Source organism: Rana temporaria, chromosome 7 (assembly GCF_905171775.1).
Source record: "Rana temporaria chromosome 7, aRanTem1.1, whole genome shotgun sequence".
In the NCBI taxonomy this organism is placed as follows: Eukaryota; Metazoa; Chordata; class Amphibia; order Anura; family Ranidae; genus Rana; species Rana temporaria.
The window spans coordinates 177,550,857-177,566,872 of NC_053495.1; the positions used below are offsets into that span (position 1 = coordinate 177,550,857).

General features: G+C 43.6%; 1 long non-coding RNA gene across 1 annotated transcript in view; it reads left to right on the forward strand.

Annotated features, from left to right (window-relative positions):
• Window positions 1-15,681, forward strand: part of LOC120945943 — a 67,720-nt gene extending 52,039 nt beyond the window's left edge. Inside the window, exons 2-4 of the long non-coding RNA XR_005750633.1 lie at window positions 4,897-4,959; window positions 10,000-10,092; window positions 14,396-15,681. This is a non-coding gene — a long non-coding RNA (uncharacterized LOC120945943). The remainder of the gene's footprint in view (window positions 1-4,896; window positions 4,960-9,999; window positions 10,093-14,395) is intronic.
• The last annotated feature ends 335 nt before the right edge of the window (window positions 15,682-16,016 follow it).

Below are 16,016 nucleotides of genomic sequence, written 5' to 3' on the forward strand. Positions count from 1 at the left end.
TGCCATTACCAGTCTCTGGAACCTGCTAGGATGGCAGGGCAGAAAGGCCAAGAACTCCTACAGGTGCAGCTTCTTGTGTTCACAAAAAACAAGCACAGTCGTTTTAGAAAAAATTGAAAGTGGAAATTCTCAAGTTTGCGTGATTTACTTTTGTGAAAAAAAATCATTATTTAGAGAGTATGGCCCGGATTCACATACATTGGCGCACATTTATGCCGCAGCACAGAGAGGCAAGCACAGAATTCACAAAGCATTTGCCTCCCAAACTGCGCTGTGTTTCCTCGGCGTAAGCCGGCGTAGGTGGAAGTGGGCGTGAGGCATGCTAATGAGACGTGGCCCCATGCAAATGATGGGTCGAGCGCCAGACAGATTTGAATAATGAACGGCGCATGCGCTGTCCCATGGATGTATCCCAGTGCGCATGCTCAGAATCATGTCGGAACTATTCCCTAAAATACGACGGATCACTGCCTACGACGTGAACGTAACCTACGCCTAGTCATATTCACTTACAACGTAAACGACATAAGATACGACGGCTTGTGTTCCCTGGTCCATACCTTTGCATGGGTTGCACCTCCTATATGGGGAAAAACTTAACGCCGGACGTACGACTTACGCAAACCGCGTATATTATGCGCCGGGCGCAAGTACGTTCGTGAATCGACGTGTCTCCCTCATTTCCATATTTGAATAGGAAATCGATGGGAGCGCCCCTTGCGGCCAGCGTAAATATGTGCCCACGATACGCCGGCGTAGGCAAGTTTGGTCGGTCGGATAAAGCCTATTTTCAGGCATATCTTGGTTTCAGAGTCCGGCGCATAGATATGTTGGCGCATATTTACACTTATGCGGCGTATCTCGAGATACGTCGGCATAAGTGCTTTGTGAATCCGTACCTATGTGCTTTATTGGTAGTTATGTAGCACCTTCCTAGTTTAGAGCAGGCTGCTATGAAAATTTACTCACTCAATGCATTTTATTGACAGTAGCAAGAGCCAATGGCTCCTGCTGCTTCTCGACTGCAGTGTGAAAAGTAATTAAGGGAAGAATCCCCCTCCTGCCCAGACCAATTTTCAGCTTTCAGCGCTGCCACTCAATGACAATAGCATGGTCATACAAGTACCCAAATTACATTTTTATCATTTTTTTTTCTTAATGACAGAGCTTTCTTTTGGTGGTATTAACTCCTGTTGTGTTTTTTTTTTTTTTTTTTACTTACCCCTTCATAAAAAGAAATCAGGTTTGTCTGACAACTTCTGTCTTTCATGAATCATTGCTGTCTGTTGCTGAAAATATTTTCTTCCAGCAAGAACTCGTCTATGTGGTCTTGTATTAATCTCTCCAGTATCTTCTCATCTATAGAAGTTAAACTAACAGGTCTATAGTTACTTGGTAAAGACTTTGTTCCCTTTTTAAATATAGGCACCACATTGGCCCTGCGCCAATCCAGTGGTACTATTCCTGTCATTAATGAGTCCCTAAAAATTAGAAACAATGGCTTCGAAATTACAGAGCTCAATTCTTTTAGGATCCGTGGGTGGATGCCATCTGGTCTAGGTGCTTTATCCACCTTTATTCTGTCTAAATATTTCTGGACCATATCACTTTTGAGCCATTGTGGATGATTTGGGGCTGTGTCACTCCCACCCCCATTATGGACATGAGCTCCCCCATGCTCCTTTGTATACACAGAGCTGAAGAATGTATTTAATAAATTTGCCTTTTCCTTTTTCCCAGTAATCCACTCTGGATTATTTTGTAAATGGCACAAGTCTGTTTACATCTGACGCTCTATCGAGGTGAATGGAGGGTCAGTTTAGGTCCTTATGAAAAACGGACAGGTGGACCCGATCGGTCCGATTGTGTGAAAGGGGCCCAAGGCTGCTTTCACACTGATGCACTTCGGTTTACCTGCATCTCAACTGACCTCAATATTCACATCTTCCTCAGGATTCCTGCAGGGAATGCTGGCTGCTGCTGTTCCCCAGGCGTGTATGGCTATCGGCTGCTGCTGTCCCTAGAGCAGATATACGGCTGGCGGCTGCTGCTGGTTGTCCTCAATTGCAGGTATTGCTGGTGGGTACTGCTGGCTAGTACTACTGGTGTGTATCCCCTGGTGGCTGCTGTCCCAAATCACGTTTTCCCAACCCGCCATTCCTGATCATCAGGAATGTCCTCACACTCTCTGACCATCTCTTGTATCATGTCTCCTGCTCTATCTCCCTAAACCCTGCCCCCCCCCACTCATCTCCCTAACCCCTATCTCTCTTCCCCCTCTATCTCCCTGTCCCCTCCTCCATCTCCCTAACCTCCCCTCTATCCCCACCACATCTATTTCCAATGCATGCAGCCAGTGACATCACTGTCACATGTTCTCTGAAGCAATGGGCCATGTGTGGCGTTCCTTTCCGAGCCTGTGCATGCGCGGGAGTGATGTCATCGGGGCTCTGCGATGAAAACTAGCTCATTATGCCTTTTGTCTGACAGGTTTTTCTTTTTTGGGGGGAATTTTTTCAGATGTTTACAACCTCTTTAATATGCCCTACTGTGCTCCATAATGTGGACTCCTACCCCCATGTGCCCTCCTGTGTGCCCTTTATAGTGCCATCCTGTGTGCCCCATAATCTGCTCAGCTGTATGCCCCATAATGTGTCCTTCCCCTCCCCTGTAATGTGTCTGGTGTGCGCTCATGCCCCCTTGCAATATGCCTTGCTGTGCCCAATAATGTGCCCTCCTGCCCAATGTAATGCTTCCTGTTGTGCTCTATAATGTGCCCTCCCCCCCATGTAATGTGTCCTACTGTGCCCCATAAAGTGCCCTTCTCCCCCATCATATAATGTGCCCTGCTGTGCCCCTCTGTAATGTGCCTTGGTGTTCCCCATAACGTGCCCTGCTTTGCCGCCCCCATGTAATGTGAACTGGTGTGCCCCATAATGTGCCCTGCTGCTCCCCATGTAGTGTGCCCTCCTGACCCCCTGTACTCTGACCTCCTGACTCTTATATTTTGCCATGATTCCCCCCCCCCCCCCCCCGTGTTCTGCCCTGCTGCCTCCTGTGTACTGTGGAAATCGTTTTTGGTACATTTCGGAAATGTGCCATAGTTGCACTTTACTGTAAGTAAATTCTTTCTTTATTTTCTTAACTTATTAAACATTAATGCTAAACATGGTGTAGAGAAATTCTGGGACAAACGCATGAAATGTGGACAGTGCAATTAGTAGGTGTGGCTTGAGTGTGGGTGGGGACACAGGGGGCCCCATTATCGCATATTACCTGGGGGCCCCATGAGTTGTCAGTCCGCCCCTGGACTGCACTTTTGAGTAGGGGTCGTCAGATATCGATTTTTCAGGGCCGATGCGATACCGATTTTTCAGCTGCCTTTCAGGCTGATATCAGGCGCCGATATTCTGTAGATTTAAACTTTTTATTTTTACACATTCCATTAAAATTTACAGGTTCTCAATTATTCTAAAGGGAAAAATTATGATCGTCTGTAGCATGCTTGGAAGCATTGAACTTTAATTTTCTCGGCTTGTCATAGTGTTCGTCACCACGTTCTTGACGGTCGAAAGTTCAGAGAACTTTTGTGTGACCGTGTGTATTCAAGCCAAGCTTGAGCGGGATTCCGTCGGAAAAACCATCCGAGATTTTCCCAACGGAAAATCCGATTGTGTGTACGGGGCATTAGGGAATTACCACCCTGATTTTATGTGATAAGGCTTCTACAACTTAACAACCACTTAAGGCTCAGTTCACACTGGTGTGATGCGAGATACCCTGCAAATCCAGTGCGGCAGTTCACACTGCCCTATGCGAATCGCTGGGAGTGGCAATACAAAGTTAATGACACCCCAGATTGGTTTGCAGATCGCAGTGGTCAGGAATTGGATCACATAGATGTGAACACCCATGAGATCCGATTCTGGTGCGGACAATACAAAGGGTCCTGGACGATTTTGCTCCGAATGCGATGCAAACTTAGCCATACAATCTTTGTGGCTGAATTTACATCGCACAGACATTGCATGTGATCTGCACTGCAGTACGGTGCTAATCACATGCTATGTCTGACATCGCACAAGTGTGAACCGGCACTAACACGGTTTTATGTGTGTGGTTGTATTACCCTAATTTGACATCAGCGGCGCACGCGCTGTGAATGCCCGCCTGAAGTTCTGGCAGACGCTGCTGGACCTTGCCAGGAAGAAGACTCCCACACGCATGCATGGGAGTGATGTAATTGCGACTCTGGCCACTCACAGCACTTGAGCTGCAAACTCGGAAGAACGGCAGAGGACAAAATGTCAGCTCTCTCGGCGTAGACCGGGCTGCGATTCTAAGGACCTCGTCCTAAGGTAAGTATTTCATAATGAGCTAGTATGCGGTGCATACTAGCTAATTATGCCTTTGCCTTTACAGGTGTTTTTTTTTTTTACATGTGCAGTTACAACCACTTTATGCGTAAACCGAACCCATTGTCTTAATGTTGGGCTCTCTGGTACTTGCCAATATTTTTAAATCGGATATTTTTCTTCATTTATTAAGTGCGGCAACACCATTTTCTTATATGGCTTTATTGTAAAGTTAGTTTTATGAAGTAATTAGGTTCCTGGGTCATTAGGCATGCTCACTCCCATCATTTCCTGAATCTGTTGCATCACTTCCTGCCTAAATTTCTGTAATCTTGAACACTCCCACCATATGTGCGCCATTGTTCCTCTCTTCCCACAACATCTCAAACAAAGCGGTGATTTCTCTGGTTGATATTTATGTACTTTAGTAGGTGTTGTATACCATCTTGACAGACATTTATAATTAATTTCTATCGTGTTTGTATCTCTTGCTGTTCCATCTGCTAACGTCAATGTTTTCTCTTTGTCTTGCTCAATCCAGTGTGCACCAAGTTTCGCTTCCCATTTTCCTAGAAAAGGCGATACCATTGGCTCCGCCTTTAGGGTAAGAATCTTCTAAATCTGGGAAATACAGTGCTTTGGGGCCTTCTGTAAAGTGAGCAATTTTAAAAAATGGCAGTGAGCTTTCCCCTGATCTTATTGGGTGCGGCAATGTCTTTACAAAATGTCTAAAACCGGATCTCATCTATTAACAATAATTATATTTTGTGTCTTAGTTCCTGAATTGAGCATATCTCTCCCTCTTTCATAATATCCTTTAATTGTGCATTTTTATCATTTATCCATACTCCAAATAGTATCTTATTCCCTGGTAAAAAATAATTTGTTCTCAAAAGTGGTACTAATGGTGAATTATATTACCATTTTCTTTGTGCAATAAATCCCATATCCTAATTACATTAATTAATACATGTGTGCCTTTATAAAGTTTACGATATCACCTTAGTCAATAGTGTCTTACTTAAGGCCTTGTACACACGAGAGGATTTCCGCTGGAAACGGTCCGCTGGACCGTTTCCAGCGGATAAATCCTCTGGCGGATTTGGATCTGATGGCTGTACACACCATCAGATCAAAATCCCAGCGGAATACATCCGCGGTGACATGGCCGCGCCGTCGCCGCGACGATGACGCGGCGATGTGCGCGACCCTGGAAGGTAAATACTTCCACGCATGCGTCGAATCATTACGACGCATGCGAGGGATGGGATCGGACGGACTTATCCGATGAGTCTGTACAGACGACCGGATAAGTCCGGCGGACAGGATTCCAGCAGATAGATTTCTTAGCATGCTAAGAAATTTTTATCCGCTGAAAATCCGTCGGCTGGATTTTTATCCACCTGAAAATGTCCGCTAGGCCGTACACACAACCAGATCTATCTGCTGAACTGATCCGCGGAAAAATCCCAGCGGATAGATCCGGTCGTGTGTACGGGGCCTAACGTGTTTTCAGTGTCAACCTAACTTTTTTCCCTGTGCATTAAAAGTCCAATCTACAATTAGTGATAGCAAAACTGCATTCTATTATCTTTTATAGTCTGGTACAACCAATCCTTCATGTATTTTATCTTTACCTTAAACTGCAAACTGTATTCTCTTTTTTTATGCTGCCATATAAACTTAAGTATCATCTTTTTTTATTTTAATACAAACGTTTTTTATTGAATTTTTAAAAGCATAATCAGATAATGACGTTTACATATATTGTCAGGTAACAGTCATGGGAAAGTTTACATAAAATGCATAGCATACCCAAATCTTAAATCTTAAGTGTATTACAGCATGCTACAGTTCGTTCCTGTCAAAATCTCTTGTTAATACATACAGTACATGGTGTTAGTACCAAAACATCGATATAATACTTTATCATCTATAAGGCTTGGTAAACACATTCTTCTCTATTGAATAAGTGGTAGAGACAAAGATAATTTTTTTTTTAACAAAACTATAAAAAGAGAAGAAAACACCAACAAAGAGGCAATCAAGACTAAGATACAGGAGTCCTCCACAAACCAGGGGCAAACTACTCGGCTGTACAGAAAGGCTTTTGGGCTTTAAGGACCCTCTCCTTTTTTTTAACTAATGCTTGTATTCATTTCCATAAACTTGGACTGGAGACTTTCAAGCTAGTATTCAGTGAGTCAGGCTTACCCCTCTGGTCACTGGTGTCCAGCCTACTACACATAGCCTACTTCCTGACCACCCGTGTGTGCCCCTGGAACACTATTCTCCCTTTTTGCTTGCCAGCAATTGACCGCTGTATCACCCATTGCAACATTGTTTTGCTTCAAATGATAATATCCTACCCTCAACGCGGTTAACCTCTTATATTGAATTGTCTGTGCTCCTGAGGAAGCGCTATCTATAGTGCGTAACATGTAGAGCGAGCCCTCTTGTTCCTCTGGACTACCACTTGGTTACACACTACACAGTCAACTTTACAATTATGCTCTGTATTTGAGCCTCCTATGGTAGAACTGTATCATAATTGTGACAACCTATGTGGACCAGTTATTTACTTGATTTATTTTGATTTTATGTCTGTAACTGTTTTTATGACATTCTTATAAAATACATTTATTTTGTTTTCTTACCATATGTACTGTGTGCCTTCAAAGTCCACAAGATATGCTGTGTGCCATAGCAAGTTGAAAACCTGCATCGTTAGGTAAGTTGTTGAAGGGACCCTGTACCCCCTGCTATACCTGTCTATTATTTACTCAGCTCCCATAGGGTATGCAATTTTTCCATTTTGCGGTCAAACACATGCATTGTGTCTATGATTGTGTGTTGTACCCTTTCCATTGGTTTGATTGTTTTCATCCTCTGTAATACCTGAGGCCACGGCACGGTTGGAGTCCTCCAATTCAGTGCTATGCTATGGCCCATAGCACCGCACAAAGGAGAAGGCACATTGGTGCGTTCAACGATGCAAGAGCACGTTATTTGGCCTGCCTTAGAGGCTACCTTCTCCCAAATAAGTATCAACTTCTTAAAAACTTAAAACCTAAATTGATTGTAAAGGCAGAAAGTTTTTTTTTTTTTAGCTTAATGCATTAAGATAAACAGCCTTATGTGTGTAGCAGCCACCCCAGCACCCCCTAATACTTACCTGAGCCCCCTCTCTGTCCAGCGATGTCCAGGACTCTCCCTCCTGGTTGCAGTGGCAGCTGGTGATAATTTTTTTACATTGCACCCGGTCCAGTGGTTCAGTCGGGTACGGAGGACACTTGGCCCATCTTCCCCTTATCTCCCCTGTGGTCTTCCTGATTCTCCTCCCTTCACTTACTTCATCCTTCCATTTTTCTTTTAAATGTCCTTATTTCTTCTGAGAAATGCTCTCTTCCTGTTCTTCTGTCTGTAACTCCACACAGTAATGTGAGGCTTTCTTCCTGGTATGGAGAAAGCCTCTTGAGGGGGCGAGCAGGAGGGTCAGGACGCCCACTAACACACAGCTCCTTTCTCTATCTGCAAAGTAGAGAGCGTCCTGACACTCCTGCTCGCCCCCTCCTCTCTCAAGAGGCTTTCTCCACACCAGGGAGAAAGCCTTGCATTACTGTGTGGAGTTACAGACAGAAGAACAGGAAGTGAGGATTTCTCAGAAGAAATAAGGACATTTAAAAGTAAAATAGGAGGATGAGGTAAGTGAAGGAGGACTGCACTAAGGTAAAGGAAGCTATTTAGGGAAAAATAAAATTACCTTTACAACCCCTTTTAGGTTTAGGGTACCATATGGTACTGGACACCATCTTCGAAGGAGCTGCATCATTCTATTGTTTTTTTGTGATCACGTACCCATGTGACTGATCTGAATCCATGGTAGTTGGGCTTTACTCTTGGATACATAGGTTCAAATGCACAGTTTGCTATGGTTGAACTGGAAATATTTGCTGGTTTTATTATTTGACTTGTAAGATCTCATTCACACTGGCCATTTAGTCCCTGTGCATGATATTTCAGCATTTTTGTGCGAGTTGAAGGCACAGGTCACCATCCAACCCTTTAGCCGGCAGCTTGTAGATTGATTTAGACTGCTGGATGGTGCATCAAGTGGTAGCAGTGCATAGGGCCGTATGTGCCCAGGAAGAATGCCCAGAATGCTAGAAGTCTGCCTCACTGAGTTTTATAGGCTGCTGGCCCTCGGGGGTGGACGGGTGCACTTTTGCTTTTCGCCAGCACAAAAACTCCAGAATCTCATTTGCAGGGGGTAAACACACATACTTTGCTGCAGCCTTTTTCTACCCAAGTCCTGTATACCTGATTTGCTCTCGTTTTAAAATGTATTTGGCACCCGGGTTGAATTTACTCTGAAGCTATTTCAAAAATTCACACTGTGCTTTGACTCACTATTGCCAATTGTTCAGCTAAATCTCTTGTCTGGAAAATGTATTTCAGTATGAAAAATATATCTTGTTATAAAGGTAGTGCCATATTCTGTCTACGCATCCATGGGTTGTGTTCTGGATGCACTTCAACTTTCATGTAAGTTTTAGAACACGCTGTACTTTTGCTATATGACAAAGACTTTAAACATTTTAATTTATTCAAAATGTGCTAGATTTTGAGGAACAAACAGGGAAAAGGAAGACTGTTTTAAAGGAGAATTTCACAGAGTTTTGTTTGGCCACCAGGGCAGTTGACAAGGCAGTACAGCCAGCCCTCCTGTACTTGGCCCGGGCCTCATCAGTTCAAAAGGGGGTCTAAGCATCTGATGAGAAGGAGGGCTGGATGCATTACCTTATTGCTGGCACTTGTGATTCTTGTTGATCCCCCTGTAATGCTTACGGCTTCTAATTTTCTTTATCCCACTAGCTATGCTGCAGGGGGAACGGTTCTGTGTCCATTCCTCACTGAAGCATAATAAACGATGTTATAGTTTTTACTATGCTTCTGCTTGAACAGCCTCATAACACTTTCCATTTATTCACTGTACAGTGCACCTGAAACTGCAGAGAAAGGGACTGATGAATTTGTGTCCTTGGTCCATTTCTCATTCATTAGTTGTCTGTTTAGACTTTAGACCCATATTTCTCCAAGGGCCCCCCAAAAGGGCAGTTAAAAATTAAAAAAAATAAATAGAAGTCAAATATTTTTTTTTTAAAAAGTGGTCAAGTTCTAAAAAATAAAATAAAAAAATGAAGCACTCCTTCAGATGTTCTTTGATCTCTGAAGAGCAGCCAGCATTTGGATCGCTCCTAACCCTGGGTTCACACTATTGCAATGCGGGAACCATGCATCGCATCTGTCTCGCAGGCAGTTCACACTGCTCTCTGCGAACCGCTATCATGGCCCTGCCATTTTATTGAAAATATCTTTTGATATTTTCAAATGCTGGGCCCTGTTAGGTAGGTTGTAAGGGGCCCCATGATTTCTAACAGCGGCCTTGTTGGCCACATAACATAAACCCAATGCAATTTCGGAATAACAGTAACACCTTCTGTGGAAAAACATTGGTTATGAGATTTCCATGGATGTACAAGTCATACACATTTGGTCACAGCTTTTATTAAAGTGATTCTAAAGTCTATTTTTTTTATCTATTAAAATAACAAACATGTTATACTCATCTGCTGTGTTGCAGTAGTTTGGAACTCTAAAAAGCAATTGATTTGAGGAAGAAACGGTGTATGGACATGATGCAAGGTGTACTTACATATGGAACAAAGTTTAACTGGTGAGTTAAGTTCCACCTTAAGGCAATCTGAACACAGACAACATTTTATTCTGCGTGCCTGTTTGAGTAGATCATCTAATTTGCATTTTGGAGCCTGTCCAGCGTCAGAATAGAGAGAGTGATTTCACACCTCTGTGTTCTTTTGTGTCCCAGGTGCGGTGCTTAAAAAAACACTTGCTGCATCTATGGTGTGGTTTCCATCAAAATACACTTTCCATAGGGATGAATGGTATCACATGTAAAAACCTGTCTAAAAAGTGCCAAAAATGTTTCAAGAAACACAACCACACCTAAAATGCCATGCACCTTTAACATAGAGGTATAGATGTGGCCTGAGACATAAAATAAAGACTACATTTAGAGTTTGAAACATCTGAGTTGAAAATGTAAGCATAAGGCCGGGTACACACGAACAAACATGTACGGTGAAACCAGTCCGTCGGACCGTTTTCACCGTACATGCCTGCCAGAGGGCTTCTGTACGATGGTTGTACTAACCATCGTACAGCAGTCCGCGCGTAAACAATACGCGGGGCGTGTCCGCGTCGTCGCCGCGACGATGACGCGGCAATGACGCGGAGACGTGGGCGGGCCTGCCATTTAAGGGCTTTCACGCATGCGTCAAAGTCATTCGACGCATGCGAGGGACGGCGGGCGCCTGGACATGTACGGTAGGTCTGTACTGACGACCGTACATGTCCGAGCGGGCAGGATTCCAGCGGACGGTTTTAAAACACGTCCACGAATATTTGCCCGCTGGGAAAAGGCCCGGCGGGCAAATGTTTGCTGGAATTCGGCCCGTTCGCGCCTACACACGACCGAACATGTATGCTGAAACTGGCCTGCGGACCAGTTTCAGCATACATGTTTGGTCGTGTGTACGGGGCCTTAGGCTATATTTAATAAAAAAAAAAAAAAAACATTTTAACAGAATACTATAGATTTACAGTGCAATGCATCACAATACTAGGAGGTTAGTGATTGTCTACTTTATACACATCCATCTGAGGAGGGGTTGAGGATAATGCAAGAAAAACCTGTCAGTCTGCCTTTACTGGTGTATCTACTGGACCTTCTGTTGATTTCTCTGCAACTTTGTATGATTCCCTGAGCTCCTTCTGTCTCCTTCTGTCTATTTCTTGTTGCTGCTTTGTCTGATTCTCCAGGGTCCTCCTGCATTTTTATGTGTAACTCTTTTTTTTATTCATTTAAAGAGGTTACAAACAGATATCTAAAAAGCAGATTTGTACAAACATTAGGGCCTCATACACACAGACGTTTTAAAAAAACATGCTGTAAAGCTAGTACCGATGCCAGGAAAAAAGCAGTGTTAAAAACACAATTTTATCCGCGTTTTGCATTGGCATCAATGTGTGTTTAGCCACACTAGCTTTTAGCCGCGTTTCTGTCTCTATTCAAAATCAATAGTTCCCTATGGGAGCCCATTGATTTAAATAGAAGTCGCACCATAAGTCGGATCAAGACTTGTGTGCTGAGAATCCTGAAGGGGAACACCGCCAAAATGTAAACCAAAAATTAGTGTGAGGTTCCCCCCAAGATGATACCAGACCCCTCGGTCTGGTATTGATCTTAGGACGAACCCCCTACTCCCAAAAATGGTGTGACGGTTACCCCCCAAGATCCATACCAGACTCTTATCTGAGCACACAGCCCGGCAGGTCAGGAAAAGGTGAGAGCAAGCCCCCCCCCTCTTGGACCATACCAGGCCACATGCCCTCAACATGTGGGGGCGTGGGTGCTTTGGGGCAGGGGGGCTCTACACCCTCCCATCCCAAAGCACCTTGTCCCCATGTTGATGAAAGTATTTCAGAATGACAATAGAAACAATCAGCTTTCAGCAATACACAGTCAGATAATATGAGAAAGTAATTAGATTGCAATAGATAACAAGGAACAATGAGGTATCACAGTCTATAGCAGAGTCGTATAAAGGTGCGCACTGGTTGTGGGAAGGAAGCCTCCCACCAATGCAGTCATACTACAAAAAGCTATATGCACAGACCTAAGACTACTAAGCCTAACCGTATTGGATAGGGTATATATATATATATATATATATATATATATATATACACACCCTATTAGGAAGAGTCAGTTCGTAGTTGGAGCTAAATCGTTAGTTGGGGCCCCTTACAGTTGAATCATAAGTGATGATGAAGTTTAGGTCAGATCTGCATGTAGTGAATAAGGGGTTATAGGTTCTCCTTAGAAGAAGTGAGAGTAAATGTGTATTTTAGCGGTGTCCATGTGTGAAAAGCCGGGCTGGTGGGGAAGGGCAAAGGTGTCTGCTAGCAGTGTCCATGTGTGAGAGAGAGTGGGGGTTGGGCAGACTGCACTCTCACCAATCCTGAGTTAACGTAGCACTCCGTAACTGAAAAAGGGAAAAACAGGCTCTGCATCAATCATAGGACGATGTGAAGAATGCACAATAAACTGCGGGGAAGTTGGCGAAAAACCATAGGTGTGTCTAGATGTGGATATCTCTGTGCCTCTGGATGCTGGAGAAGACTGTGGTGCTGAGTACTGGCCCTAGAACAGGCGGTGTCACTGAACCTCTGGTGCTCTTCCAAGATTGTAACTGAACCCCTGGCTGCAGATGGACAGTGTAGCCATATTGTGACACACAGCTGGCAGAACGACTGCACCTGACTAGAAACTTTAGGGGTCCCCAAGGTAAGAGTGAACCCACTAGTTGCAGTCAAATTTATAGACTTCCCCGGAATCCCCTGGTACTCTGGTCCTGATGGAACTTGTAGTCTCCAGGTCATTTCCTTTTTACAGTAAGTGTTAAGTAAAGGACTTAATGTACCATGGTCCTCAGCTTCAGGATCAGGAAAGGCTGCCTCCCTCTAGAGGCAGGAAGATGATGCAGAGATATATCCATGAGCTCAGGGGGGAAGTAAACAGTTCATTGCTTACCCAGTAATGGCTCCCCATCCTATTACTTACAGTAGTATCCTCGTACCTGGCTACACTTGGCTTCCGCCTGTCAATTAGCCACCTAATTTAAGAGAAGCTGGGGAAATCAGGATCTGTGTTGGCCTTACTGCCAGTGAATAATATCCAGCCTGACATAAAGCCTGCTTTCCCATCATCTTCTTGGAGTAGGCACCTTTAGTAGTTAGTGAGCTTATATGAAGCATCAGAGAACATAAACACTGCAGAAGATCTGAGGAAGCTGGGCAGCTAAAAGCAGACTGTCTATGAAAAAGAAGTACAATCTCTATTTACTACTTGGCAGTAGATTATGTATATAAGGAAAGCTAAGTGTTTAGAAAATGACACTTATCCTTCATGGCAAACGAGTCTTGAAAATGTTTATGGGTCTGGAAGGGATGTGGTAATTTGCTGAAGACAAATTTATGATTCACAAACCTTGAACGTATTTGCCATGGTTTATTAAGTGATGAATCCTGCCACTGAATCAGGGATGATCTCGAAGGTCTGGTTTTGATCACACATGAAGTTGGAAAAGCTTGTCCCATACCTTTCTGTTAAGACATTGCTGTGGAACTGCAAAGTCCGATATTGTACAGTAGAGGTAATAAGCCCATCAACCAAGGACAGACAGAGGACTCCTATACCTGGCCCCTCATATGAGGCTCCTCATATGTGGATGTTCTCCTGCCATGATGACACTTCAATAGATCAGGACTCTGTTAGGAATTGACATGGCATAGTATGTTACATTTTTAAATACAGCTGTCGTGTCCATCTTACCATGTCTCTTTACTATCCGGACACTCATTATTCCATACTATCCAACTGCCCCCTTTGCTTTTCCAGCACCACTTTTTGTTACATTACCATTATGTTCACTCGTTGCCCACCTCTATTTTTTTTTTAGGTTTAGTCTATCTTGCCTACACCCTCTGTTTTACATGTGTCTTTAAATGGGACACAATTTAACTTCTGTAAAGCAATAACAAAAAGACCCCCCCCCACCCTTGCTATTTTCCTAATTGGATTATGTGTAAAAAAAAAATGATCTAGTAATAATAACTACTTTATATAGTTCAGGTAAGCTTGGTGATTTTACAATACATAAGAAATTAATTTGAACCCATGCAGGACATGGCAAGGGCAAAGCAAAAACTTTACTTAAATGCTGACCCATCATCGTTCCGCAGCTACTTCTACTAACCTTTCTTTCTGTGCCCTGGTATTCTTTTTTTCCTGCTGCAACTAAAGGAAAGTACATATCTGTAGCCAGGTGGTGGAATATAAAGATATGGTGAATGAGACATTGTTTTCTTTTACTGTGATACACTATGCCTTCCAGCCAGCAGGGGGAGAACTATACAGAAGAGCCTATGGACTTCACAGAGCACTGGAGGTCATGGGATTGTGAATTTCGGGATATGAATCATACAATAGACTTTATGGATGCACATACTACACTTCCCATGGGACCCTGAGGAGGAAGAGGAGGAGAGATATGACTTTTAAGAAACCGAATGGAAAGGTTCACTCTCTTGGCACCAGAGGACTCGAGGTGAGCACAACATCAGCAGGCCGTGGCAGCAGGGACTGGAGTCCGAGACTGGGCGATTCCGGCAGCTGAGAGAGGACCAGCAGGCATCCGCAGTGATCACATCACACCCTGCTTGCAGAGAAACTGGAGCAATTTTACATATTCACTCCCCCACACCCCCAAATGCTGGAGCCACCAGTGTGAAGCTATAAAGGGGCCCTTTTCTGCAGAAAGAACTCTGAAGTCATGTTGCAAGGATCTATGAGAGGGAAGATCACCTACCTTTTGAATACTGTAAAGCTAATTATGAGTTGCTGAGAGCAGGACAATAATCCATCTAGTGTCCATACTGAAACACTACCGCATAAAGACTGAATCAACACTACAACCACTTCACACGCTCATATTGTGCCAACACTGCACATAGACTGCATCTATACTGTATGCTGGACCATCAGGATTGTTAATAAGTGGACCAACGCTTATTAGGGGCCCCAACTATAGCCTGCAGGAGAACACCACAAAGAAATGCCCCATATTAAGAAACTCTATCAAAGCCCTTCCTCACCCCTACCTTTCATCCATCTACGGGTACCTCTTCAAAATAGGCCTAGCATAGCCTCCCTTAAAGCATTTTGGCAGTATAGTCTCCCAAGTTCAGTAAATCTTTCCTCTTTACTGCCTTTAGCACTCAAGGCGACTTGCTATAGTTCATGCTGCTCCTTGCACTTAGTTCTGCTTTACATCTTCATCTGATTACTGTTTCTAACATATTTTGGTTTGTTTCTTATTATCATTATACACGATTTATATAGCACCAACAGTTTACGTGGCGCTTTACAATGTAGACGGGCATGGACCCCTACATCCACCAGGTGGATATGGAGGTCAGAAAATATATCCATCGACCACCATTGCCGATCATGTGAAACTTCCGTATATAAATTTCAGTAATTTAAGACGAAGTGTCTCCGACCTTGTAAACTTTTAATCTAGTATGTTTGAGGTACTTGTGAGGTCGAGACAAAAAGCAGAGAACTCTCCCCATCCTGCGGCTTCTGCTGGGGTAGGGCTACATATGTAAGCTACAAGTCTTTCTGATTGGAGCCTACATAGGGCTAAGGATTCTCTGCCTACCCCCAAGTGACAGTGCAACTTGTCACTTAGGAAGCCAGCACTGTATTGTGGGAGGCAGGAAGAAAGTCATGTATTCCCCATGCACAGAATTATTATTTTTTTTTTTACTCCAGGCGGACAAATGGCATTGAAAAGGTGGAGAGGTGATTATAAAGAGAAGTAGAGATTGGGCATTTAGGTCAACTTGCTGCTTTGTTCTGCATGGGAAAAGCACAGGTTTACTTTAATACATGAAACAGTATCTCTAAAAGTAACTAATCTAGCTGTGCCTATAAAAATATAACGTGTAGAT